The following is a 26,458-nucleotide window of genomic DNA, read 5'->3' on the forward strand; positions in this document are numbered from 1 at the left end:
TCCTACCTTAAGAAACAAGAAAATGATCGAATAAACAACCTAACCTTACACCTCAAACAACTAGAGAAAGAAGAACAAAGAAACCCCAAAGCGAGCAGAAGGAAAGAAATCATAAAGATCAGAGCAGAAATAAATGAAAAAGAAAGGAAAGAAACCATAAGAAAAATAAATAAAACTAAAAGCTGGTTCTTTGAGAAGATTAACAAAATTGATAAACCATTAGCCAGACTCATCAAGAAAAAAAGGGAGAAGATGCAAATCAACAGAATTAGAAATGAAAAAGGAGAAGTAACAACGGACACCGCAGAAATACAAAAGATCATGAGAGACTACTACAAGCAACTATATGCCAATCAATTGGATAACCTGGAAGAAATGGATACATTCTTAGAAAAATACAATCTTCCAAGACTGAACCAGGAAGAAATAGAAACCATGAACAGACCAATCACAAGTACGGAAATTGAGGCAGTGATTAAAAATCTCCCAACTCACAAAAGCCCAGGACCAGATGGGTTCACGGGCAAATTCTATCAAACATTTCGAGAAGAGTTAACACCTATCCTTCTCAAACTCCTCCAAAATATTGCAGAAGGCGGAGCACTCCCAAACTCATTCTACGAGGCTACCATCACCCTGATACCAAAACCAGGCAAAGATGTCACAAAAAAAGAAAACTGTAGACCAATATCACTGATGAATATAGATGCAAAAATCCTCAACAAAATACTAGCTAACAGACTGCAACAGTGCATTAAAAAAATCATACACCATGATCAAGTGGGGTTTATCCCTGGGATGCAAGGATTCTTCAATATACGCAAATCAATCAATGTGATACATCATATCAACAAATTGAAGGATAAAAACCATATGATCATTTCAATAGATGCAGAAAAAGCTTTTGACAAAGTTCAACATCCATTTATGATAAAAGCTCTCCAGAAAATGGGCATAGAAGGAAATTACCTCAACATAATAAAAGCCATATATGCAAAACCAAAAGCCAACATTGTTCTCAATGGAGAAAAACTGGAAGAATTCCCCCTAAAAACAGGAACAAGACAAGGGTGTCCACTCTCACCACTATTATTCAACATAGTTTTGGAAGTTTTAGCCACAGCAATCAGAGAAGAAAAAGAAATAAAAGGAATCCAAATTGGAAAAGAAGAAGTAAAATTGTCACTCTTTGCAGATGACATGATATTATATATAGAAAACCCTAAAGACTCTACCAGAAAACTGCTAGCACTAATTGCTGAGTTTAGTAAAGTAGCAGGATACAAAATTAATGCACAGAAATCTCTTGCATTCCTATACACTAACAACGGAAGAGCAGAAAGAGAAATTAAGGAAACTCTCCCATTCACCATTGCAACCAAAAGAATAAAATACCTAGGAATAAACCTGCCTAAGGAGGCAAAAGATCTGTATGCAGAAAACTTTAAGACATTGATGAAAGAAATCAAAGACGACACAAACAGATGGAGGGACATACCATGTTCCTGGATTGGAAGAATCAACATCGTGAAAATGTCTGTACTACCCAAAGCAATTTACAGATTCAATGCAATCCCGATCAAATTACCAATGGCATTTTTCACAGAACTAGAGCAAGAAATCTTACGATTTGTATGGAAACGCAAAAGACCCCGAATAGCCAAAGCAATCTTGAGAAGGAAAAATGGAGTTGGTGGAATCAGGCTTCCTGACTTCAAACTATACTACAAGGCCATAGTGATCAAGACAGTATGGTACTGGCACAAAAATAGAAAGGAAGATCAATGGAATAGAATAGAGAACTCAGAAGTAAGCCCAAACACATATGGGCACCTTATCTTTGACAAAGGAGGCAAGAATATACAATGGAAAAAAGACAGCCTCTTCCATAAGTGGTGCTGGGAGAACTGGGCAGCAACATGCAAAAGAATGAAATTAGAACACTTCCTAACACCATACACAAAAGTAAACTCCAAATGGATTAAAGACCTGCATGTAAGGCCAGACACTATCAAACTCCTAGAGGAAAACATAGGCAGAACACTATATGACATCCATCAAAGCGCCATCCTTTTTGACCCACCTCCTAGAATCATGGAAATAAAATCAAGAATAAATGAATGGGACCTCATGAAACTTAAAAGCTTTTGCACAGCAAAAGAAACCATAAACAAGACTAAAAGGCAACCCTCAGAGTGGGAAAAAATAATTGCCTATGAAACAACGGACAAAGGATTAACCTCCAAAATATACAAGCAGCTCATGAAGCTTCATACCAAAAAAGCAAATAACCCAATCCACAAATGGGCAGAAGACCTAAATAGACATTTCTCCAAAGAAGACATACAGATGGCCAACAAACACATGAAAAGATGCTCCACATCACTAATCATCAGAGAAATGCAAGTCAAAGCCACAATGAGGTATCACCTCACACCAGTCAGAATGGCCATCATCACAAAGTCTGGAAACAACAAATGTTGGAGAGGGTGTGGAGAAAAAGGAACTCTCCTGCACTGTTGGTGGGACTGTAAATTGGTACAGCCACTATGGAAAACAATTTGGAGGTTCCTTAAAAAACTACAAATAGAACTACCATATGATCCAGTAATCCCACTCCTGGGCATATACCCAAAGAAAACCATAATCCCAAAAGAAACTTGTACCATCATGTTTATTGCAGCACTATTTACAATAGCCAGGACATGGAAACAACCTAAATGCCCATCAACAAATGAATGGATACAGAAGATGTGGCATATATATACAATGGAATATTACTCAGCTATAAAAAAGGATGAGATGGAGCTATATGTAATGAGGTGGATAGAACTACAATCTGTCATACAGAGTGAAGTAAGTCAGAAAGAGAAGGACAAATATTGTATGCTAACTCACATATACGGAATCTAAAAATGGTACTGTTGGACTCAGTGACCAGAACAAGGATGCAGATACAGAGAATGGACTGGAGAACTCGAGGTATGGGAGGGGGCGGGGGGTGAAGGGGAAACTGAGACGAAGCGAGAGAGTAGCACAGACATATATATACTACCAACTGTAAAACAGTCAGTGGGAAGTTGTTGTATAACAAAGGGAGTCCAACTCGAGGATGGAAGATGCCTTTGAGGACTGGGGCGGGGAGGGTGGGGGGGGCGTGGGGGGGGCGTCAAGGAAGGGAGGGAAGATGGGGATATGTGTATAAAAACGGATGATTGAACCTGGTGTACCCCCCCAAAAAAATAATTAAATAAAATTATAAAAAAAAAAAAATCATGATTTTTCTCCATTGACTAATATGATTAACTAAATTAATCAAATTCTCATTATTAAATTTCCTTACCTTCTTGCTTAAATCCTATTTGATTTGGAGGTATTATTCTTTTAAGAAATTAATGGATTTGGATTTTTAATAATAAACTTAATATCTGTTCATAACTGCAAAAAAAATAAAAAATAAAAAATAAAAAAATACAAACTACCACAATTCAAGTAATATGAAATAAATCATTTGAATAGTGGTATAATCTACAATTATTCAAGGAAAAAAAAATATCAGTGAGTACAATTCTGGCTTCTGTGACTGCCTGAGACTTTCAGGATTCAAGTATCATTCCAAGAATCTCCCTATTGGCTGGTGCCTGATTCATTTGTATGATTAGGGAGATTGGGCAAAAAAAAAAAATATTGGAGTGCAAGGGTCTCCTTTTTCCTGCCATTTCCCAAGATTAAGTTGCCTGCTTTATCCAACCCAATCTGAGAATGCAAGCTGGGCAGAGAATGAAAGCCAGCCACCAGTTGCATAATATCCTAATTTTATTCTATTATTATTACAAATATTGTTTTACCAGCTTTTAAAGTCTTTGGGCATTAAACTTGTACTCAAAAGTATATTCTCACCTTCATGTTGATTTTTTTGTAGGCCAAGAACCACTGAATACCTAGTTTTAGAAAAATAGCTAATGTATTTGATTGTTTGTGTGGGTTACTTCAACCCTATAAGGTAGGTAGACTACTTATTCCTATTTTAAAGGCTAGAAAACTGAGGCACAGAGAGGTAACTAAATTGTATCACTGTATCAGTTTCCTAGGGGTGCTATACCAAAGTACCACAAACTTAGTGGCTTAAAACAACAGAAATGTATTGTCTCATTGGAGGTTGAAAGTCTGAAATCATAGTGTCAGGAGGACCATGCTTCATCTGAAACCTGTAAGACAATTCTTCCTTGTCACTTCCTAGCTACTGGTTAACCCCAGGGTTCCTTGGTTTGTGGATGCCATCACTCCATTCCTTCTTTCAACCCAATATTACCACATAGCCTTCTCCCTGTGTGTCTCTGTGTCTTCACATGGCTGTCTTCTGATAGGAACAAGAGTCATATTGGATTAGGAGCCCAGCCTATTCCACTATGACCTCATCTTAACTAACTATATCTGCAATCACCAAATTTATAAATTAGGTCATATTTTGAGGAACTGAGGGATAGGACTTCAACATATCTTTCTTGGGGGGATGCAGTTCAGTCCAAACCAATCACATAACTAGAAAGTCATATAGCAAGGATTAGAATGCTTGCACTCTAAACAATAATACTGCCCCAAATTTTGGGATATGGTGAGGGTTAGGTATGGCAGGATGTTAAATTATAGTACATGCAATATCTAAATTGTGCTTTTCTCAATTGAAAGACAACTTTTGAACACTCTTCCCCTGCCTTAACCTCCTCTGGAAGTAAATACTTTATTGTTGGTTCAGTACTTTAGGTCAGTTTGGAAACATTCAAATATATTCCCTTTTGTACTTTTGAGAATGGGAAGGGACAATAACATGAAAATTATATAAGAGAAATGAAAATGCCATACAAATTTACGTATATAATGATAGTAATGATCCTCCAAACATTTACTAATGCATAATTCTGTTTTCTTACTTTAATGATAATAACTAATTTTATCTAGCATTTACTATATACAAGCATTTTACTAAATTCTCTAAAAGCCTTGGGCCATTTGGTCATCAAAATAATCTCATGAGGCAGGGAACAGTATTGCTACCATTTTGCAGATACAGACTCTGAGATTTAGAGAAACCAGTTGACTTGCCCAAGATTGTAAAACTGCGTTCTAGGCAACCTCCAAAGCCCACGCCCTTAAACATCCTGATCCATACTTATCTATTCTCAAGGTTAAAAAAACATTGGTGACAATGGTAATCAGCATACCCTAAACAATTTTAAAAAAGAAAAAAGACCCTGAAACCCAATACCCCAACATTTCATTGGGGCTGAAGTGAAATCTCATTTAATCAAGATTATAAAGATATTCCTCTGACTCACTCTAGCAGAGTTACTCCCAGTGGAGAAGAAATTCTGTATGCTGTCTTGTCTAAGCTCTGTCCAGTCACAAAAGAGTAATGTATCCTAGGTGTTTGTAGGTTTTCTTTTATACAGACCCTTAAAGGTCTAATAAAATAAGAACTTAGTATGAACCATATACAGTCATACTACAGGCATGTGTGATATGGAAGGATAGTGAGGTTAGACTTAATTCCCTCCCCAACATATTGATATAACTCTTAGCCATAGGTAAGTAATTCAGGTAAGTTTATCCTGGTCTTAGTCTTCACCCTTTTCTTTATGAGCTGTCTTTCTCTGTATCATAATATGGGCTCCTCCCAATACTCTAATTGATCATTTTCTTGTGAATCATTACTAAAATACTAACTGTAACAAATCTTCATACTCTCTGTAACTTCTCAAGTTCCACTAATGAAATGTATGGACATTCTGCCTTAATTTTAAGCTCATCTATAACTAGTGATCTTTCTTATCTACTTACATCACTGCTGCTATTGCAACTGTGTTGATATTACACATTCTTCTTTTGCCCTCTGTGTGTTAAAATGTGCTCCAAAGATACTGTCTTTTTGGTCACTACCATTGAAAGAACTCTCATTTGGCCACATATCCACCTTGGCCAAATCCTACTTTTATAAATGTCTTAGTCTACAAATTCACACCAGTTTATATGTGATGAAATATAATATGAAAATTTGTGTAAAATTATTTCCATTGGTGCTTTGATCAATGTTTGATTAACTCAAATTGAACAGTTCAAAATCCCATTATATAATAGCCCCATTTATAAACAATTAACTAAATCAAATATTTTAAGCTCTATTGAACATTTTCTTTCTAGGTACAGTAAATATCTGACAAGAAAAACTTAAAACTTAAGTGAATCTTCCTCTTCTAAATATAAGATAAATTTACAAATAAAAATTTCAAGTCGTTTTGAACTTTCTGATACTATTTATACGTTTAATAAAATTCTCTTATACCTTTTTGTTTCACATGGATAAGACTTTTAAAATGTCTTCGAATTAGAACTACCCAGATTCTTTTTACTTTAATAGAAAGATGTCAGACTATATTCCATTATCTTTATACTTTATCTTCCATGTATGGAAGTTCATTTAATTAAGGAAACAAATTTGCCATAAAACATGGTGAAGGTTAGTAATGGTTACTCATCAGTGAGAGATTTAAGACTGAAACATGAAATCAAGGATTAAGTTTAGGATGCTTTTATCTGAGTCACATAAATGCAGTGAACTGTTTTTAAAGGTCAGTGTGCCAACAGGAGACTCTAAGTCTATACCGTACAGCTGGAATTGACTTTAATATTCTCTGACTCTTAAATTTTAATACCATTCATAATTCCTTCCTTCCTTCATCTCTTTTAATTTTAGCACCTGATATCTATTAACAGAATTCTATACTTCCATGCAGTTAGCTGATAATTTCCTACAGCCCTTATTTGGATTATGCAGAGTTCTTCCCTGCCTGATTGGAGTCTATATTCTGATCATGCTATTTTTCTCTTATATAGCTCTTGGTCACAATCTGTGTTCATCCTTTTTATTTTTGACATCTTTATTGAGATATAATTTACATATCATAGAATTCATACAGTGAACAATTCAATGATTTTTAGTATGTTCACAGAAATGTACAGCCATCACCACAATTTTTTAATATTTTCTTCATCTCAAAAAAGAAACCCTGTACCTTTCAACTATCACCCCACCCCAAAACTCCATATTCCAGCCCTGAGCAACCACTAATCTACTTTATATCTCTATTGGTTTCCCTATTCTGGACTTTCATATGAATGGAGTCATATAGTGTCTTTTGTGACTGACTTGGTTGGCAAGAATGCAGCATGACCAGCCTGGAGCAGGAAGCTTTGCTTACAGAGAGGGCTGGACTTGATTTAGAGTAGAAGGCAAAAATATCATTACTTTTCAGGTAAAAGTGGTGTAATAGTATGGGAATGGAGAGGGAAAACCCCATAGTTTTGCTAGACCAAAATTGCCTTCCTAGTTGGAGTGAGTGGTTGACTAGTCAGAAAATTTAACAGGGAGATCCTAGAAATAAGAGAGCCATAGATAACCTGAGATAAGTTCTCCACATAGTTCTGGATCTCTAGGATATTGTCAATGTGTGGCAAAAAGTGCAAGCAAAGGAGGAGTCGAGAACTGACTGCAGATTTTAAAGTATTCCCCAGTCCATACAAAGATCACTTCAGCGTGGGATAGAAGCATTATGGTCTTGAAGTGTTTGAGCACAACTCTGCCCACATCAGTGACTAACCACTAAATATGTTGACACAGTGATGACTACTGGGAAGTCAAGCTATAAGAAAAAATAGAAACACTAAAAAGACATAAGCAGATGAACAATATGGGAGAGACACATTCTGCAGTTTAAGTACAGGCACATTACTAAAAATAACCAACAACCCCCATCCAAAAAAATAAAACCTCAGAGTAGCTATAATATATTATCTAAAATGTCTACTTTTCAACCCAAAATTGCTAGACATGAAATAAGATGTAATCTATACCTGGGGGTGGGGAGCCAATAGAAATTGACCTTAAGAGGGCCCAGATCCTGGAATTATCAGCAATATACTATGTACTTCAAGGCAGCTATTATAAATATGTTCAAAGAATGAAAGAAAAATACAATGGTAATAAATCTATGAAGGGGAAATCTCAATAAGTAGAAACTACAAAAAAAGAACCATACATTCCCTATAACAAGAGAGATGCTGCAGGAGCTGGCAGTATATTCATGGCCCAGTGGGGAAAAAAGGAAGAGGAGAAGGTAATGGAATCTGTGAGTTGGATTATGTCACTATCATGCTTAAAGTCCTTCAGCAGGTTTCCATGACCTTGGACTAAAAATCCAAAAAATAAAAATTTTTTTAGAGAAAAAATTTAAAAGAACCATATAAAAATTCAGGAGTTGAAAAATATAATAATTATAATAAATTCACTAGATGAGTTTCCTAGCAGATTTGAGACAGTAAAAAAAGGATAAGTGATCTTGAAGATAAATCAATAGGAATCATCATCTAAAGAAACAAGAAAAGTAAACAGAGGCCCAGAGATCTTTGGGACATTATCAAGCATTCCAACATACATATAATGAGTCCAAGAAAGAGAAGAGAAAAAAAATATTCTGAAGAAATAATGGCTAAGAACTCCCCAATTTGCTAAAAAAAAAAAAAAAAAAAAAAAAAAAAAAATTAATCTGCAGATCTCAGAAGCTCAGTGAATCTCAAGAAGGATAAATAGAAGCCTAAACACAGGCATATCATTTCAAACTTCTGAAAGAAAAGAGAAAATGCTGAAAGCAGCAAGACAAAAATAGTGCATTACATACAGGAAATGATACAATCAATAGGTGACTTTTGGTTGGAAACAATGGAAGTCAGAAGATAGCATATTCAAAATATTGAAAGAAAACACAGTGTCAACAAAGAATTCTTCAGAAATGAAAGTGAAATATAGGCATCCCCAGATAGACAAAATCTGAGAGAGTTTGTTGATAATTGATCTTCTGTTTGAGAAAAGACCTTCAGACTGAGAGGAAATGACACCAGATGGCAACTCAGAAGAGCACTAGAAATGGTAAATATGTGGATCAATATTTTTTAAGTGTAAGACTATGTTCATCAGCTTATAACATGTACAAATGTAGTATATTTGACAATGATAACACAAATATGAGAAAAAGTAATGGAACTATATTGGAATAAATTTACTACATTTACTTAACCAAGCATATTTACTAAGTATAATTATTGGAACTAACCTTAGATTGTGGTAAGATAAAGTCATACATAGGCAAGCCATACACACACATGCACATATAAATAACACAAAAATTATAGTTAAAAAAATTCACAAAGGAAGTAAAATGATTCAGAAAAAAAAATATTTGTTAACATAAGGGAGTAAAGAAGGAACAGAGAAACAAAAAGATATAAGATATATAGAAAACAGTAGTAAAATTGCTGGTATAATCCAGCCACATCAATTAAGTACATTAAATTTGAATGGGCTAAATACTTCAATCAAAAGGCAGAGATTGTAGACTGGATTAAGAAGAGAGATACAACTATATGCTATTTATAAAAGACACTTTAGTAGATCTAAAAACAGAAATAGATTGAAAGTAAAAGGATGAAAAAAGTTATACCATGCAAACGGTAACCATAAAAGAACAGAAGTAGCTGTAATATTATAAAAGTAGACTTTAAGACAAATAATATGACTAGAGTAAAAGAGGGACATTTCACAATGATTAACAGTTAATAATCTCAGAAAGATATAAAAATTATAGATACATATGTACCTAACAACAGAGCCCCAAGGTACATAAAGAAAAAATTTACAGAGTTCAAAGGAGAACTAGATAGTTGAACAACTGTAGTTGGAGATTTCAATACTCATCTCCAGTAACTGAGAGAGCAACTGGAAACAAAATCAGTGAAAATATGAAAGAAATAATGCTCTCAAACAACTTGACCTTACTGCTGTGTATAGAAAATGTCATGCAACAATAAAACATACCTTCTTTTCAAGCACATATGGAACATTCTCTGGGATAGATAGACAATGTGCTATGCTGTTAAAATAAATAAATAAATAAATTTAAAACAGTTGAAACCATACAAACTATGCTTTCCAACCACAATGGAATTAAATTAAGAATCCACAACAGAAAGACATTTGGGAAATCCTAAAATAATTGAAAATTAAACAGTACACTTCTGAATAACTCATGGGTTAAAAAAGAAATCACAAGGGAATTTAGAAACTAAAACTAGGTGAAAATAAAAACACAGAATTTCAAACTTCATGGGATTCATCATTTGCAGTGGCTAATGGCTCAGATGAATAGCCAGAGACCTAGAGAATATACAGCTGGAGAGTTGGTGACAGGAATGATGGGCACAATATAAGAATATTTGTGTCACATGGTATTCTAGCTGCAGGGAAGAAGGTCATTAAATAATCAGGTAGTTATGACTCACCCTATGATGTCAACTTCTTTTCATAGCAAAATTCTTCTTACAAAGAGTGTTTATAAACAAATTAACCAGGTTGGATCAGTGGAGATCTCATGAGCTCATTTTTATATATTTTTCTCCCCCTTTCCCAGTTAGTCATTTGCCTTTAAGTTTACTTATGGTGTCTTCTGACATGTAAGAGATTTCTATGTTGCCAAATCATCGCTATTTTCCTTTGGGGTATCTTCCTTTACATTTATGTATATATAGCCTTCTCTACCCTCAAGGTCATAAAAGTAATCAAATATTCACTTAATTTTTCTTCACTTTTTATTATGGCTTCATCAAAATATTACTTTATGCTTACCTTAAACTTAAATATTGTGTTCAGTGGTAATATTGGAGAAAACAAAATATATGATTACATGGACTCAAATAAGAATCCAGTCTTTTACCCTGAACCTGTTACGCATATTTTTAAAGTTTAAAATAGAACAAATTGTTAGGTCTTCTGATGTAAAAATCATAAATAGTTTGTAATTTACCACAACATGTTAGGTCACAATTTTTTTTGTATTGCTCTTTCTTTACCTTTTCTTCACATGCTTGTCCTTATGCCAGATTACCCCCCACGTAGTGTTTCTTCTGTTTCTCTTTACTCCTCTTCATTGCTGGTTCAGGTGAGTGCAAGTAATTCACCAGGTTGAGAGCTTAGCTTACAACCTATATGTTTTTAAATTATCATTTCAGACAATAATTTAAGAGTTGCACTCTTCTCTGAGCACAGTGCTTCTCACTCCAATTTTTTTTTCTGGAAGATTCCAGAACATCTATCTAGTATTTCTTAAATCCTCGAAAAAAGCAAAAATCTTCCACAGGCACTTTGACAACTTTTGGAATTTCTAACAGCTTGGAATTCATACTGATTCAGTTTCCAGGTGCTAGTAAGTATCTCCTTACAGTTAAACACTGTGTGAAAAAAATAGAAGTAAATAAGAATGTACTCTTTTTTTTTTAAATCACTTGAGATTATACCTCAGGGGACCAAGAAAAAATAGCTCCCAAAGTACCACTTAATTGTCATGCAGATGTCTTTTTTCAGAAAGAAACTACAATTATATTATATAAAATATATGATAAATATATACCATCTATTCTACCATGTATTATAGTGATAATTATGAAACTGCAGGACTTTGCAAGATTCACAAGATAAATATATTTAGCTAATACACTGTTATTCTTTGAAAAAATCTTAGCCTTATGGAAGAATGAAATAGAAGAAACATGTACAAATATTGCCAGAATGTATCTCTTCTTTGAAGATTTCCTCAATTTTCAGAAAAGAAAGATATTTACTTCTTGTTTTGGAAAATGGCAATTGTCATGGTCCTTCTGCTCACTGACCACAGACTTACTTGCCTTTCTTGTAATCCCTCCATCATTAGAAAAACTCCTTTAAGATCCTTTACTAGCTAACAAGAAAGTGTGGCAGTATCAGTACCACCACTGACACAGAGAAGAGAAAGTATTTTAAAATTTAGTTTCTCAGCCCACATACAGTTTATTATAGAAGAATTGTCATTGTCTATAAGACCCTTCTCTTCCTCCATTTTCTTTAATACCTTTCCAAACAAATTTTTAAGAGAGAATATCTGTATTTTCTAATTTTCATCAACTGTGAATAGTTTTCATCCTAAATTTATGATTTATAAAGCAAGAAAATTATTAGACCATTGCTGGAAAATATTTGGTTATCCCCAAATTCCTAACTGAATTTCCATAATTTTAATTTATGTTTTATTTTTTCCAAAAGTTAAAATCGTGTCTTTGGAGTTAGCTGTATGCATTGAATATTGAAGTCTTCCACTCATAACACCTTCAAGATTTGTGCTATTGGGAATGCTCTCTGAAAAGTCAGACCAGTCAGTGACATATTTCTATGATCTTTAATAGCATGTCTGACAGTGTTTGCCAATAAGGCTTTATTGTAGTCTTGCTTAATGATGTATTTTCGCATCCTACCTATCTTGGGGGAACATTGAGAGGATGCATATGGGAACAGAGAAATTTGAATCAAAGTAATTACATTTTAAAGATCTGGGATCTTTATTAAAATTACAAAAAGTCAATAATATAGTTTATTATTCTCCTATTTCAAGTCTTTGACTTGTAATCCTATAGACTGCTGTACTGAGTTATTCCACAGATTGCTTTAAAAAGGACAGCATCAGTAATATTCATTTACAAATTACTGTGTCTTGTTGTCAGTATCTTCTAAAATATTATTCCCAGCATATGTGATTCATGAAGACAGCCAGATGGTAAATTTGCCTTTGGCAAAATACATTAAAACTCTTTCATTCTGTCTTTCTCTTGCAAGTTCTTACTCTTATAAACTCTTACTGTTAACAAATTGGGTGCGATAATGCTCTTAGGAGTCTAATACTTTGAAGAGAGAGGATAAATTCTTTTCTCTTGGTTATAGTACAGTTATGTTCACAGCAGCCATATATCACTAAAATGTTAAAGGTCACATGAATACCAGCTTGTAGCATATGCTCTCTTGATTTGTTCTATACAGCTACAGTTATGCATTTAGCTGGCAAGTTAGATCACGCCCTTTTCTGTTAGGTCACTAATAGCATTCAGAGGAAGAAAGCCCCTCTGAGTATCACCATTAGAAATCATTTCACAGACAATGGAACCAGAGTCCAAAATCATCTGGAAGTCAAAACTAAATGATGGGAGGGCAATATAGTCAGCACGTGAAAAGTTTTAAGAAACAAGCTGTATAAACCTTAACAATCAAAAGAAGCCTGAAAGCCCCATATTTCTCTTTAGAAATGTACTTGGGAACCAGTGTTTCCTTGTCACTTTCCTGATTTGGTGTTGGTTAATGATATAAAATATTAAGAATGTACGCACATATGAATTGCTATCACTCTATCTTGGGGCCAAGACGCTGCCTCGGTGACTCCCTAGACTTAATTCAAGATTGAACAAAACTGAAATGGAAGGCTCAATAACTTTCCAAAAAAAGAAAACTCACTTCCAACAAAAGAACTCTCAACAATCTTTGTTAATATTTCTGTTTGGTTCTAGATCAATATCCTAAGAGCCATTGATAAATGGCTGATTTACCAATATTGGGTTTGAAGAGTCTTTACAAATAATAATTTATTAGTGAAAAATAGTTTCTTAAGGATCCCTCATGTTTAAGTCCCTCTGTTTCGCCTAACTCTCCTCTTTTTCCCTTTTCATTTCCCATCAGTTTCCAGCTGCTATAAGAAGCTGGGGCAGGACAAAATGAACATCCGTTAAAATTATATTATGAGTTTTGTACAGAAAGAACTATGGTTGTTATGACAGTGAAGAGCAGTCAGCTGAAACTAAATAATTAATGGAAACAAGTAAATTAAAATGGCTTTCAGGGAATCAGAGGGACTGCTTCCTTTGTGTTCTTATCAGTCCTCATAGGATGCAGTTATGGGTTTAGGGACAGAACTGGTTGAAATCTGTACCAGACAGCAACTTTCAGTCACAATCATGAGATGGAAGCTCCCTAGACAGCACAATCAGCAAACACCCAGCAGTATCAGATGTTGACAAGGCTCTGTGATCTGAGTAAAATGCAGTGAACCAGACAGCCTGCAACTAGACTCTTATGGCTAGGGGACCGGTGCATTGCCAAATGTGTAGCTCCAGGCCCTGTTGGGAAATTCCTCCTTGGGTCTAATCCTTCACTTTGTTCCGCCTCTTGTTGTAATGTTTTTGGCATCTGTATTGTGCTTCTTGATATGCAAAGCAGTCTCCCATGTGCTGTGTCTTCTAAGCCTCAGACGAATCTTATGAGTTAGGTGTTATGTTATCCCTAGAGGAAGAAGTGAAGCTCAGTCAAGTTTGGTGATGTGCTCAGTTTCAAACACCCAGTGATTAATGGGCCTGGGACTTGAATATAGATTTTTGAATCTGTATCTTCTGCCATGTCGACCACATCACACCACCTGTTACTTACACTGGTGGAGACACAAGTAGATTAACCACCATCCTCCACACAATCTCTGCAAAGCATCAAGGAAACATCTGGTCAAATAAAAGGTGGGAAATGCTTTATACTATCTCGTTTTAGGAGACTTACTATGAGTAATAGCTGATTTAAAGTTCTGAGAGGTCTTGAAAGAAAGGAACTCTATTTCATCTTGCTTTTTCCAGCATTTTCCTAATTTTTAGTCCATAGAACAATTTTTCCATTTAACATGCATCGGCATTTCAGAAAGAAATATTCCCTAAAAGACATCTTATGTAGCACTACCAAGTGAAATATAGGTCTCTTGGTTAAATTTAAATTTCAGGTTTAAAAAAAAAATTAAAGAGTTTAAATATGTCCCAAATACTGCATACTTAAGCAAAACAATTATTTGGCTTTTTATCTGAACTTCAGAGGTAATTGATGTCCTGTATTTTTATTTGTTAAATCTGGCAACCCTAACTGTGGTCATTACTGGTTACTGGCTTTCCTTTTCCATAGGTACTCAATGAATAATAAAAGGTTAGAAGTTCTATAGCATAAGCTTTATTTATTCTATTGTACCATATAATCATTAGATTAGTGTTATGCAGTAATGAGGAAAATAGCTTAGCCATAATATCAAAACCATAGAAAAAATCAAAATACAAGTTGGAATTATAATAATGGCTTATTTTCCCACAAATGTCCTTTGAGCATTTTGAATCTTAGAATAGAGTCACAGAGCAGGCACATAGCAAAATCAAGCAAGCCAGCTGAAAAATGGGAAAGTGTGTGACTTGGGGCTATAATGTATCCATAGCACCATCTTCACTGCCTGCTGATTATTTCTAGATGAATGACCTGCCAGCACCTCAGTCCTGCAGCAATACTCTGCCTAGTACCGTTGTTTAGAAACTGCTGTAGTCTTTACTCAGTTCTCTCCTTAACCCCACCTATAATGGATTTCTAAGTCCCTATCAATCCTACCTCCAGAATAACTTGTATCTCTCCCTTTGGAGGTAATGATATGTACACCGCCTGTTTGCAGATCCTCTGTCTTTTACCTATACCTCCAGTATCTCCTGAGGGACCTCCCTGCAGTCAGTCTTCCCCCTCCATAGTTCCTCCTTTATACCTCTATCAGAGTTGCCTAAAAACCACAGTTTAAACATCTCTATTCCGCTCAGAAACATACAGCTATGCCCACCACCTGTATTTGTTTGCTAATATTTGCTAATTATCCATTGGCCAAAGCAAGTCAAGTGACGGACCACAAATTCAAGTGTTAGAAAAATAGGCTTCTCTAATGGAAGGAGCTGCAAAAGCACATTGCAATATATATGCAATATGTGTTGCAAATATAGAGATAGAATCTATGACCATTTGTGCTATCTACCACATATAGACCCTTGTCTAAAAAATAAAAATGACACTTTGTCTTTCAACTTTCACACTTTTCCCATCACACTACAGTGCCGCTTAAAATGAAGCACCCCAAAATATTACTCAGTTTAACTTCTTTGTGAGGCCACAAGAATACCAGTAAGCTAGCTTTGGACATACACCTTCATTCCTTACATCTTCATCTCTTTGGTCTGTGCTGCTGCTCTGATTTGTTTAATCAGCATGTGTGTCTCAGGCTGTTACATGGACTCTGGTACCTCTCTCAATACCTGTGACCTTGTCTGAGGCCACAAATTAAAATTTCATCTCCATAAAAATTGTTTAAAAAAAAACACTACCAACACCCCAATTAACAAATGTTTAAAGATCGTAATTTGTGAAGGAGATGCTTCCACTAGTTAATATATGGAAAAATGTTCAGTTGCACTAATAATTACAAAATTTAGTGAGATACAGTTGCCCCTCAACCACCTTATTTCACTGTCAGTGGTTTGGTTTGTTCCTCAGGGTTATTTATCAAGAGACCTGGTACTTCAAAGGGAGTGTAATTTGGAATATTTGTTTTAGAAAGCTTTGAGCTAATTTTGATCAAGAGATTCTACTAATTACTATTCTGTGAATCTCTCCTAAGTAAGAATCCTAAATTTGAAAAATAGCTATGTGCACGAAGATGTTTGTTATGCAATTATTTATATTACCATAAAACTGAAAACAACTCAGTTCGGTAATAGTTAATAGGGGAGTAACTCAAACCATTGGATGCTAACTGGGAATATTATACACTTACAAAATTATATGAATTGTGTAAAAATAAAAAATAATGTGCTTATAAAATTAAGTGAAAGAAACAGCGCATAGAATTCCCATGAACTTATTTCTGTATATAAAAACAAAATAAACAGTTAAAAACTATCTGTAGAATAAACACTGGAATGAAATATACACAGAATTAACTATAGCTGGTTCTGTACTCTGCATAGTATCATTATTAATCTGTATTTCTTTTTTTAAATTATCTAAGTTTTTATTTATCCTATATAGTAAAGTTTTCTATTTATGTGTTCTCTTTTGTTTTTAATACTAATACTCATACCTCATCTTTGTCAGCTTTATAAATTGGTTATTAAATATTGGCCACATGTCTGTTTTCCCATGTTTGCTTTTCAAATTCAATCAGAAATTAGAAATCTAGACAGCATTAGTTTTATAATGAGCTATTGATGCCAGTATATTTGGGATTTAGAATTTTCAGACTATTAAGTCTCAATATTGACCCCATAATGTATATCCCAATTTATGTATAATTTCCCCTGTGGGCAGTGCCATGATTTGTGATAAATAATATAAGCAATGCTCTTTAAAGAGGATATATTTTGTGAGAAAAGATTTTTTTTTTCCTATTTTTTCACTTGCATGCTATTTTTTTTTATTATGTTTTGGGGGTACACCAAGTTCAATCATCTGTTTTTATACACATATCCCCGTATTCCCTCCCTTCCTTGACTCCCCCCCCCCTTGAGTTCCCCCCACCCTCCCCACCCCAGTCCTCTAAGGCATCTTCCATCCTCGAGTTGGACTCCCTTTGTTATACAACTTCCCACTGACTATTTTACAGTTGGTAGTATATATATGTCTGTGCTACTCTCTCGCTTCGTCTCCGCTTCCCCTTCACCCCCCGCCCCCTCCCATACCTTGAGTTTTCCAGTCCATTCTATGTATCTGCATCCTTGTTCTTGTCACTGAGTTCATCAGTACCAGTTTTAGATTCCATATATGTGAGTTAGCATACAATATTTGTCCTTCTCTTTCTGACTTACTTCACTCTGTATGACAGATTGTAGTTCTATCCACCTCATTACATATAGCTCCATCTCATCCCTTTTTATAGCTGAGTAATATTCCATTGTGTATATATGCCACATCTTCTTTATCCATTCATTTGTTGATGGGCATTTCGGTTGCTTCCATGTCCTGGCTATTGTAAATAGTGCTGCAATAAACATGATGGCACACGTTTCTTTTGGGATTATGGTTTTCTTTGGGTATATGCCCAGGAGTGGGATTACTGGATCATATGGTAGTTCTATTTGTAGTTTTTTAAGGAACCTCCAAATTGTTTTCCATAGTGGCTGTACCAACTTACAGTCCCACCAACAGTGCAAGAGAGTTCCCTTTTCTCCACACCCTCTCCAACATTTGTTGTTTCCAGATTTTTTGATGATGGCTATTCTGATGGGTGTGAGGTGATACCTCATTGTGGCTTTGACTTGCATTTCTCTGATGATGAGTGATGTTGAGCATCTTTTCATGTGTGTGTTGGCCATCTGTATGTCTTCTTTGGAGAAATGTCTATTTAGGTCTTCTGCCCATTTGTGGATTGGGTTATTTGCTTCTTTGGTATTAAGCTTCATGAGCTGCTTGTATATTTTGGAGGTTAATCCTTTGTCTGTTGTTTCATACGCAATTATTTTTTCCCATTCTGAGGGTTGCCTTTTAGTCTTGTTTATGGTTTCTTTCGCTGTGCAAAAGCTTTTAAGTTTCATGAGGTCCCATTTGTTTCTTCTTGATTTTATTTCCATGATTCTAGGAGGTGGGTCCAAAAGGATCTTGCTTTGATGTATGTCATAGAGTGTTCTGCCAATGTTTTCCTCTAGGAGTTTTATAGTGTCTGGCCATACATGTAGGTCTTTAATCCATTTGGAGTTTATTTTTGTGTATGGTGTTAGGAAGTGTTCTAACTTCATTCTTTGACATGTTGCTGTCCAATTTTCCCAGCACCACTTATTGAAGAGGCTGTCTTTTTTCCATTGTATACTCGTGCCTCCTTTGTCAAAGATAAGGTGCCCATATGTGTTTGGGCTTACTTCTGAGTTCTCTATTCTATTCCATTGATCTTCCTTTCTATTTTTGTGCCAGTACCATACTGTCTTGATCACTATGGCCTTGTAGTATAGTTTGAAGTCAGGAAGCCTGATTCCACCAACTCCATTTTTCCTTCTCAAGCTTGCTTTGGCTATTCGGGGTCTTTTGCGTTTCCATACAAATCGTAAGATTTCTTGCTCTAGTTCTGTGAAAAATGCCATTGGTAATTTGATCGAGATTGCATTGAATCTGTAAATTGCTTTGGGTAGTACAGTCATTTTCACGATGTTGATTCTTCCAATCCAGGAAGATGGTATGTCTCTCCATCTGTTTGTGTCGTCTTTGATTTCTTTCATCAATGTCTTAAAGTTTTCTGCATACAAATCTTTTGCCTCCTTAGGCAGGTTTATTCCTAGGTATTTTATTCTTTTGGTTGCAATGGTGAATGGGAGAGTTTCCTTAATTTCTCTTTCTGCTCTTCCGTTGTTAGTGTATAGGAATGCAAGAGATTTCTGTGCATTAATTTTGTATCCTGCTACTTTACTAAACTCAGCAATTAGTGCTAGCAGTTTTCTGGTAGAGTCTTTAGGGTTTTCTATATATAATATCATGTCATCTGCAAAGAGTGACAATTTTACTTCTTCTTTTCCAATTTGGATTCCTTTTATTTCTTTTTCTTCTCTGATGGCTGTGGCTAAAACTTCCAAAACTATGTTGAATAATAGTGGTGAGAGGGACACCCTTGTCTTGTTCCTGTTCTTAGAGGGAATTCTTCCAGTTTTTCCCCATTGAGAACGATGTTGGCTTTTGGTTTTGCATATATGGCTTTTATTATGTTGAGGTAATTTCCTTCTGTGCCCATTTTCTGGAGAGCTTTTATCATAAATGGATGTTGAACTTTGTCAAAAGCTTTTTCTGCATCTATTGAAATGATCATATGGTTTTTATCCTTTAATTTGTTGATATGATGTATCACATTGATTGATTTGCGTATATTGAAGAATCCTTGCATCCCAGGTAATACCCCACTTGATCATGCTGTATGATTTTTTTAATGTGCTGTTGCAGTCTGTTAGCTAGTATTTTGTTGAGGATTTTTGCATCTATATTCATCAGTGATATTGGTCTGTAGTTTTCTTTTTTTGTGACATCTTTGCCTGGTTTTGGTATAAGGGTGATGGTAGCCTCGTAGAATGAGTTTGGGAGTGTTCCGCCTTCTGCAATATTTTGGAAGAGTTTGAGAAGGATAGGTGTTAACTCTTCTCGAAATGTTTGATAGAATTTGCCCGTGAACCCATCTGGTCCTGGGCTTTTGTGTGTTGGGAGATTTTTAATCACTGCCTCAATTTCCGTACTTGTGATTGGTCTCTTCGTGGTTTCTATTTCTTCCTGGTTCAGTCTTGGAAGATTGTATTTTTCTAAGAATGTATCCATTTCTTCCAGGTTATCCAATTGATTGGCATATAGTTGCTTGTAGCAGTCTCTCATGATCTTTTGTATTTCTGAGGTGTCCGTTGTTACTTCTCCTTTTTCATTTCTAATTCTGTTGATTTGCATCTTCTCCCTTTTTTTCTTGATGAGTCTGGCTAATGGTTTATCAATTTTGTTAATCTTCTCAAAGAACCAGCTTTTAGTTTTATTTATTTTTCTTATGGTTTCCTTCCTTTCTTTTTCACTTATTTCTGCTCTGATCTTTATGATTTCTTTCCTTCTGCTCACTTTGGGGTTTCTTTGTTCTTCTTTCTCTAGTTGTTTGAGGTGTAAGGTTAGGTTGTTTATTCGATCATTTTCTTGTTTCTTAAGGTAGGACTGTATTGCTATAAACTTCCCCCTTAGAACTGCTTTTGCTGCGTCCCACAGGTTTTGGGTTGTTGTGTTTTCATTTTCATTTGTGTCTAGATATTTTTTGATTTCCTCTTTGATTTCTTTAGTGATTCCTTGGCTGTTTAAGAGTGAATTGTTTAGCCTCCATGTGTTTGTATTTTTTGCAGTTTTTTTCCTGTAATTGATATCTAGTCTCATGGCGTTGTGGTCTGAGGAGATGCTTGATATGATTTCAATTTTCTTGAATTTGCCGAGGTTTGATTTGTGACCCAAGATGTGATCTATCCTGGAAAATGTTCCGTGTGCACTTGAGAAGAACGTGTAGTCTGTCGTTTTTGGATGGAATGTCCTATAAATATCAACCAAGTCGAGATGGTCTAATGTGTCACTTAAAGCTTGTGTGTCTTTATTTATGTTCTGTTTGGATGATCTGTCCATTGATGTAAGTGGGGTGTTCAAGTCTCCCACTATTATTGTGTTCCTGTCGATGTCCCCTTTTATAGCTGTTAGCATTTGCCTTATGTATTGAGGTGCTCCTATATTGGGGGCATAGATATTTACCATTGTGATATGTTCTTCTTGGATGGATCCCTTGATCATTATGTAGTGTCCTTCCTTGTCTCTTGTAATAGTCTTTACTTTCAAGTCTAATTTGTCTGATATGAGTATTGCTACTCCAGCTTTCTTTTGACTTCCATTTGCATGGAATATCTTTTTCCATCCCTTGACTTTCAGTCTATATGTATCCCTTGGTCTGAAGTGGGTTTCTTGTAGGCAGCATATAGAAGGGTCTTGTTTTTGTATCCATTCAGCCAGTCTGTGTCTTTTGGTTGGAGCGTTTAATCCATTTACATTTAAGGTGATTATTGACATGTGTGTTCCAATGACCATTTTCTTAATTGTTTTGGGTTTGTATTTGTAGGTGTTTTCCTTTTCTTGTGTTTCCTACTTAGAGAAGTTCCTTTAGCACTTGTTGTAAGGCTGGTTTGGTGGTGCTGAATTCTCTTAACTTTTGCTTGTCTGGAAAGCTTTTGATTTCTTTGTCAAATCTGAATGAGATTCTTGCTGGGTAGAGTATTCTTGGCTGTAGGTTTCTCTCTTTCAGGACTTTCAGTATATCCTGCCATTCCCTTCTGGCCTGCAGAGTTTCTGTAGAAAGGTCAGCTGTTATCCTGATGGGTTTTCCCTTATATGTTGTTTGTTGCTTTTCTCTTGCTGCTTTTAATATTTTTTCTTTGTGTTTAGTTGTCGTTAGTTTGATTAATATGTGTCTCGGTGTATTTCTCCTTGGGTTTATTCTGTATGGGACTCTCTGTGCTTCTTGGACTTGGTGAATTATTTCCTTTCCCATGTTGGGGAATTTTTCCACTATAACCTCTTCAAATATTTTCTCAGACCCTTTCTTGTTTTCTTCTTCTTCTGGGATGCCTATAATTCGAATGTTGGTACGCTTAATGTTATCAGTGAGGTCTCTGAGACTGTCTTCTAATCTTTTTATTCTTTTTTCTTTTTCCTGCTCTGTGGCATTTATTTCCCCCATTCTATCTTCCAAGTCACTTATTCGTTCTTCTGCCTCAGTTATTCTGCTGGTTATAGCATCTAGAGTATTTTTAATTTCAGTTATTTTGTTATCCATTGCTGTTTGTTTTTCTGAGTTCTTATAAACTGTTTCTTGTACTTTCTCTATTTTGTTATCAAGATTTTGTATCATCTTTACTATCATTACTCTAAATTCTTTTTCAGGCATTTTTCCTATTTCCTCCTCATTTATTTGGTCTTGTGGGTTTTTTTCCTGGTCCTTTGCCTGCATGGTGTTTCTTTGTTTCCTCATGGTTGTCCAAACTTTTGGGGTTGCTTGTCCTGGCGATAGAGGTATTTATAGAAGACTGTCCAAGCCTCAGACTAATGTCCAAGTATTGGATTAAACAAATATTAAGTCTAGGAAACACATACATGTATAAGACACACAATTACTGAATCCATTAGGACATAAGGCTCTAGAAAGACCTGACAGAACCCCAGTGTGCTATCAGATATTCAAAGAGAAACCCAACAGAAATTGACAACTGAAACAGAACAAATCAGAGACAAAAGCAAAAGCAAACAAACAAACAAATAACACCCTACACATACAAACATTAATCCAGGGAGATTTTGTAAGCTAGGATCAAATATAGAAAAGAGCCAGAGTACCACCAGAGAGAATGGAGATTCTCAGAATGTAATTAGACAACTGTACTAAGAACTAAGATAAAGACAAAAGCCTAATATTAAATACCAAGGCAGTGCGTCATCTGGAGAATAGAGCAAGGAGTCTGAGCAGACCGACAGTGTTGCTTATAAGTATGTTAAGATAAAATAAACTTAAAAAGGCTGGAAGAAAGGGGAACAGAAGAGCGTAATGTGGTTGGAAATATGCGAATAAAAAGAAAGGAATAGTAATGTATAAAAGATCGGGATGAAAGGAAAGTGTGAGAGATATATTGTCTGTACTACTAAAAACTTAGCTAGATATAGAAGTATATAAAAAGGCAAAAAATAAATAAATAAATAAATAAATAAAAATAAAAAAATAAAAAAAATCATTAAAAAATTATGTTATAAAACTTATAGATCTCTTAGGGCTAAGATCGTATTTAATAAAGAAAAAAAAGAGAGAGAGAGAGAGAGAGAAAAAGAAAAAGAAAAAGAAAAAAATCCAGAACTGATCCCAGAATGGACCAGTTCAATAGGTATTGATACTACTATTTGTGTTTCCTTAGCGTCTCAGCTGTAAGTGTCCTTCTCCTTGCCTTGGGTTTTTTTGCATTATTCTATGACCAGCAGAGGTTCCTTTATTGTTCATCTGTAAGCGTCAGTGTGTGGGGAGGGAGAGAGTACAATAGTGGCTCCTTCTCCTGGGAGTGAGTGAGCAGTGGCGCACTGTTGTTTCAATCAGGCTTGGAGGTGCCTGTTGCAGAGGGACACTGGTGGCTCAGGCGTAAACAGAAAGTCTTAGAGTTGGGCCTCTCTCGGGGTTTTTTTTTTGTTGCTGTTGTTGTTTTTCTTTTTTTTCTCTCGGCAGCCTCCCTGCTGCAGGCGTTGCAAGGGGTTTTAATCTAGCCCCACCCGAGCCCCTGAGGGTGCTTGTTATCCCTGAGCGCCTTAGTTGGCCCGCAGGGCATCTCTCCACTGCCTGTTGCAGAGGCCCCGAAAGAGAGAGAGAGGCTATGCGCGCGGCTCCTCCCCCCCGCCCGTGAGCCTGCAGCCTCCAGCCGCCATCATGGCCGGGCAGCTCTCAGGGACGGGCACTCCTCTCCACGGACCTCCTCCCTCCTGTCCTCTTGGTCCGTCACCCTACCGGCAACAATGTTTCTCACCTTGAACCAGCTCTCCGGTTCCCACGCTCCCGCTCCCGGACCCTCCGTTCAGCCGCGGATCGACGAATCGGTCCAGGAGCGCTGAGCTGCGCTACGGACCCTCCATATGTTTCTCACTCCCTCCCGCCTGCCACAGCTCCGCCGCTTCACCCTCTTTGAGCCTTCGTAGATGCCTCCCTACAGGCTATGTCGGGCTCCCCGCAGTCCTTTCTGGTGTCCGAGGCCGTCTGCTGGTGTTCAGCTGGTTCTCTGTGGGAATGACTGCGTCCTTCCGTGCATTCCCAATGCATCTGTGGAGAGGGATGCACTCCACGTCTCTCTACTTCGCCGCCATCTTTTTTCTCCTCGTGAGAAAAGATTTTTAAATTATATTTTGATTTTAGAACCTGGAGAATATGTTTGGATATTTTCAGTTTTTCTTTTCATATAAGCACTTCCTTACCCCTTAGAATTGGAGGGTTTTAGTGTGTATATTTCACTATTCTATCTCCAATTTGTATTAAAGTAATTACTGCTTTTCTCTACATCTTTAATCATCAGTTCCCTGAACTATTATTAAGGTAATAATCAATTTCAGAGTAAAGTACAAAAATAATATAAAAAACTGTGCCCTTTACTCTGAAAGAGAGACACACTGACACTTCACTAAACGTGATACTCAGATATATATTAAGCTTATTGCCTTGCCAAGCTTGATTATATGATTTCCAATAATATTTGCCAAGGTTGTAAATGAGTAACGGATTAGATCCAGGTGATATACTGAGAGATGGCAAGTGTAATGAGCTGGATTCTCCATTGTAGATAACAGAATTCCTTCCCTTCTAGTTTCAATAAAGGGATTTATTGAAGAATATAGGTAGAATATAAAATCATTGGAGAAGTTCTAGAGAAAAGACTAGAGATTCATGCTGAGGAAGGGTACCCAGAGCCTTCATCCCACAAGCCTGCCTAAAATGTTGTGTCTGCTGCACTTGGGGAAACTACTGCATCCAAATGATGAGCCACATGGATGCCAGCTTGGGAGTCATGTTGCCTCTGTCACAGTCCATGCCACAAATGGATGTTTTGCCTTGTGCTACTACTATCCACACAAAAAAATCATTTCTGAATCAAAGTGTCATATGGGGCCATGAGAATCTAAAACACAAGGATATTGTGGCACTTATTATTGCCTCTCTTCATAGAAACGCTCATTTAAATTAGGAGTAAAGAGCTGAAACATACTCTTTTGTAGGGAAGATCAAGACTTTACATTCACCTTGCTGTCATTGAGTCTCCTTCCTCCCCAGAGATGTGAAACAGAGTTCTTTGAGCTTCTTAAAGGTCCAGTTGAGACAGATTGCATCTCTACTAAGAGGTGTTTCTCTGCCTACCATAGTAGTGCCCTTTTCCTTGGCAGTCATCTCATTAAGTAGGTATTTTTTATTTACTACAATTTCTCTATATTTTTATAGGTAAGGAATGAACATCAGTATTTCAGTTGACGTATCTTGGGAGCTAACTTGTGTTGGTTTTGTCCCTAAGACAGTGACAGCTTTGTGCAGACTATGCTATGGTTGTTTGAATCATCTTTAATGAATCTCTAGTGTAGCCACAGTCCAAGACTGGTGTCATCAGTTGTATTTCTCTGCCCCTCCCAAGGATCTTCATAAACATTTGGGGACATATCTCTACTTCTTGATAACCTATCATAACTTTCTTGATAACCCGAATAGGACCTCTCATTATTGCTGTTTAAGTCTTAAAGGGAAAGGTGACCTCTGAAGTCTGGAAAATTTGAGGTTACTTGGGGTTTCAATTTTTAAAACAATCCAGGAGACATACACTACAGTGAATACAACTGCTTGGTCATTATTAACATCCATATAACTAGCCTGGCTTTAGATATGTCTTGTGCTGCATCCATTGACAGTAACTTGCAAAACTGACTTCATCATCTCTGGGTGGAATGGGGCATGGAGTTAGTATTTCACCAGTAGTTTCAAAGGTACTTCAAGTAGATGATACCCAGGTGTTTAGTGCAGTAAGTTGAAAATGAAATATGTAGTTCTATACAAGGCTAGGTTTAATGTCTGTAAATTGAAAAACTCTAAAGCAATAGCAACATTGAAAAATTCTGTGGTTTAGGATGGTTGCAGATTGGCATGTTGGGAAATAATACTCAAATGATGCAGAAGAATTTTCCTTATTATGAAAGCATTCATTCTTGACTGTTACAATATGCCTTCTTGGCTAGTTCATTCAGAGCATTCAGTCATGAATGACTAGTCCTATCTGCCTATTTAAGGCTGTTTTCTAAGGCTCAGTCGATTTCTACACAAATAGAAAATACAATCTCAAGAAACCAACAGATTCCAAAAAGAATAGCATACCTTATATTCTTGTTGTGATAGTCAAAAAGAGTCCATCTCTTTAAAAGGAAAGATAGTCCCTATAAAAGAAGACATTGTTTTATATTCTAAAACCTAATGATCTAAAAACTAATTATCTTTAATGGCGCTAATGCAGATCTTGGTCAATAGTAGATTTTCCTGATAAACTCCATATTGAAATTATTGTATTAAAGTAGGCATTCTTATAAGGCCTATAGCATCAGACTCCAGTGTACATATGAAGACCAGTGTTAATT

The 26,458-nt window shown here is 36.1% G+C and overlaps 1 pseudogene; it reads left to right on the top strand.

The window, feature by feature from the left end:
* The window catches only part of LOC130851890 (la-related protein 7-like), an 84,006-nt pseudogene that overhangs the window by 55,175 nt on the left and 2,373 nt on the right, over positions 1-26,458 (top strand).

This window comes from Hippopotamus amphibius, chromosome 4 (assembly GCF_030028045.1).
Source record: "Hippopotamus amphibius kiboko isolate mHipAmp2 chromosome 4, mHipAmp2.hap2, whole genome shotgun sequence".
Lineage (NCBI taxonomy): Eukaryota > Metazoa > Chordata > Mammalia > Artiodactyla > Hippopotamidae > Hippopotamus > Hippopotamus amphibius.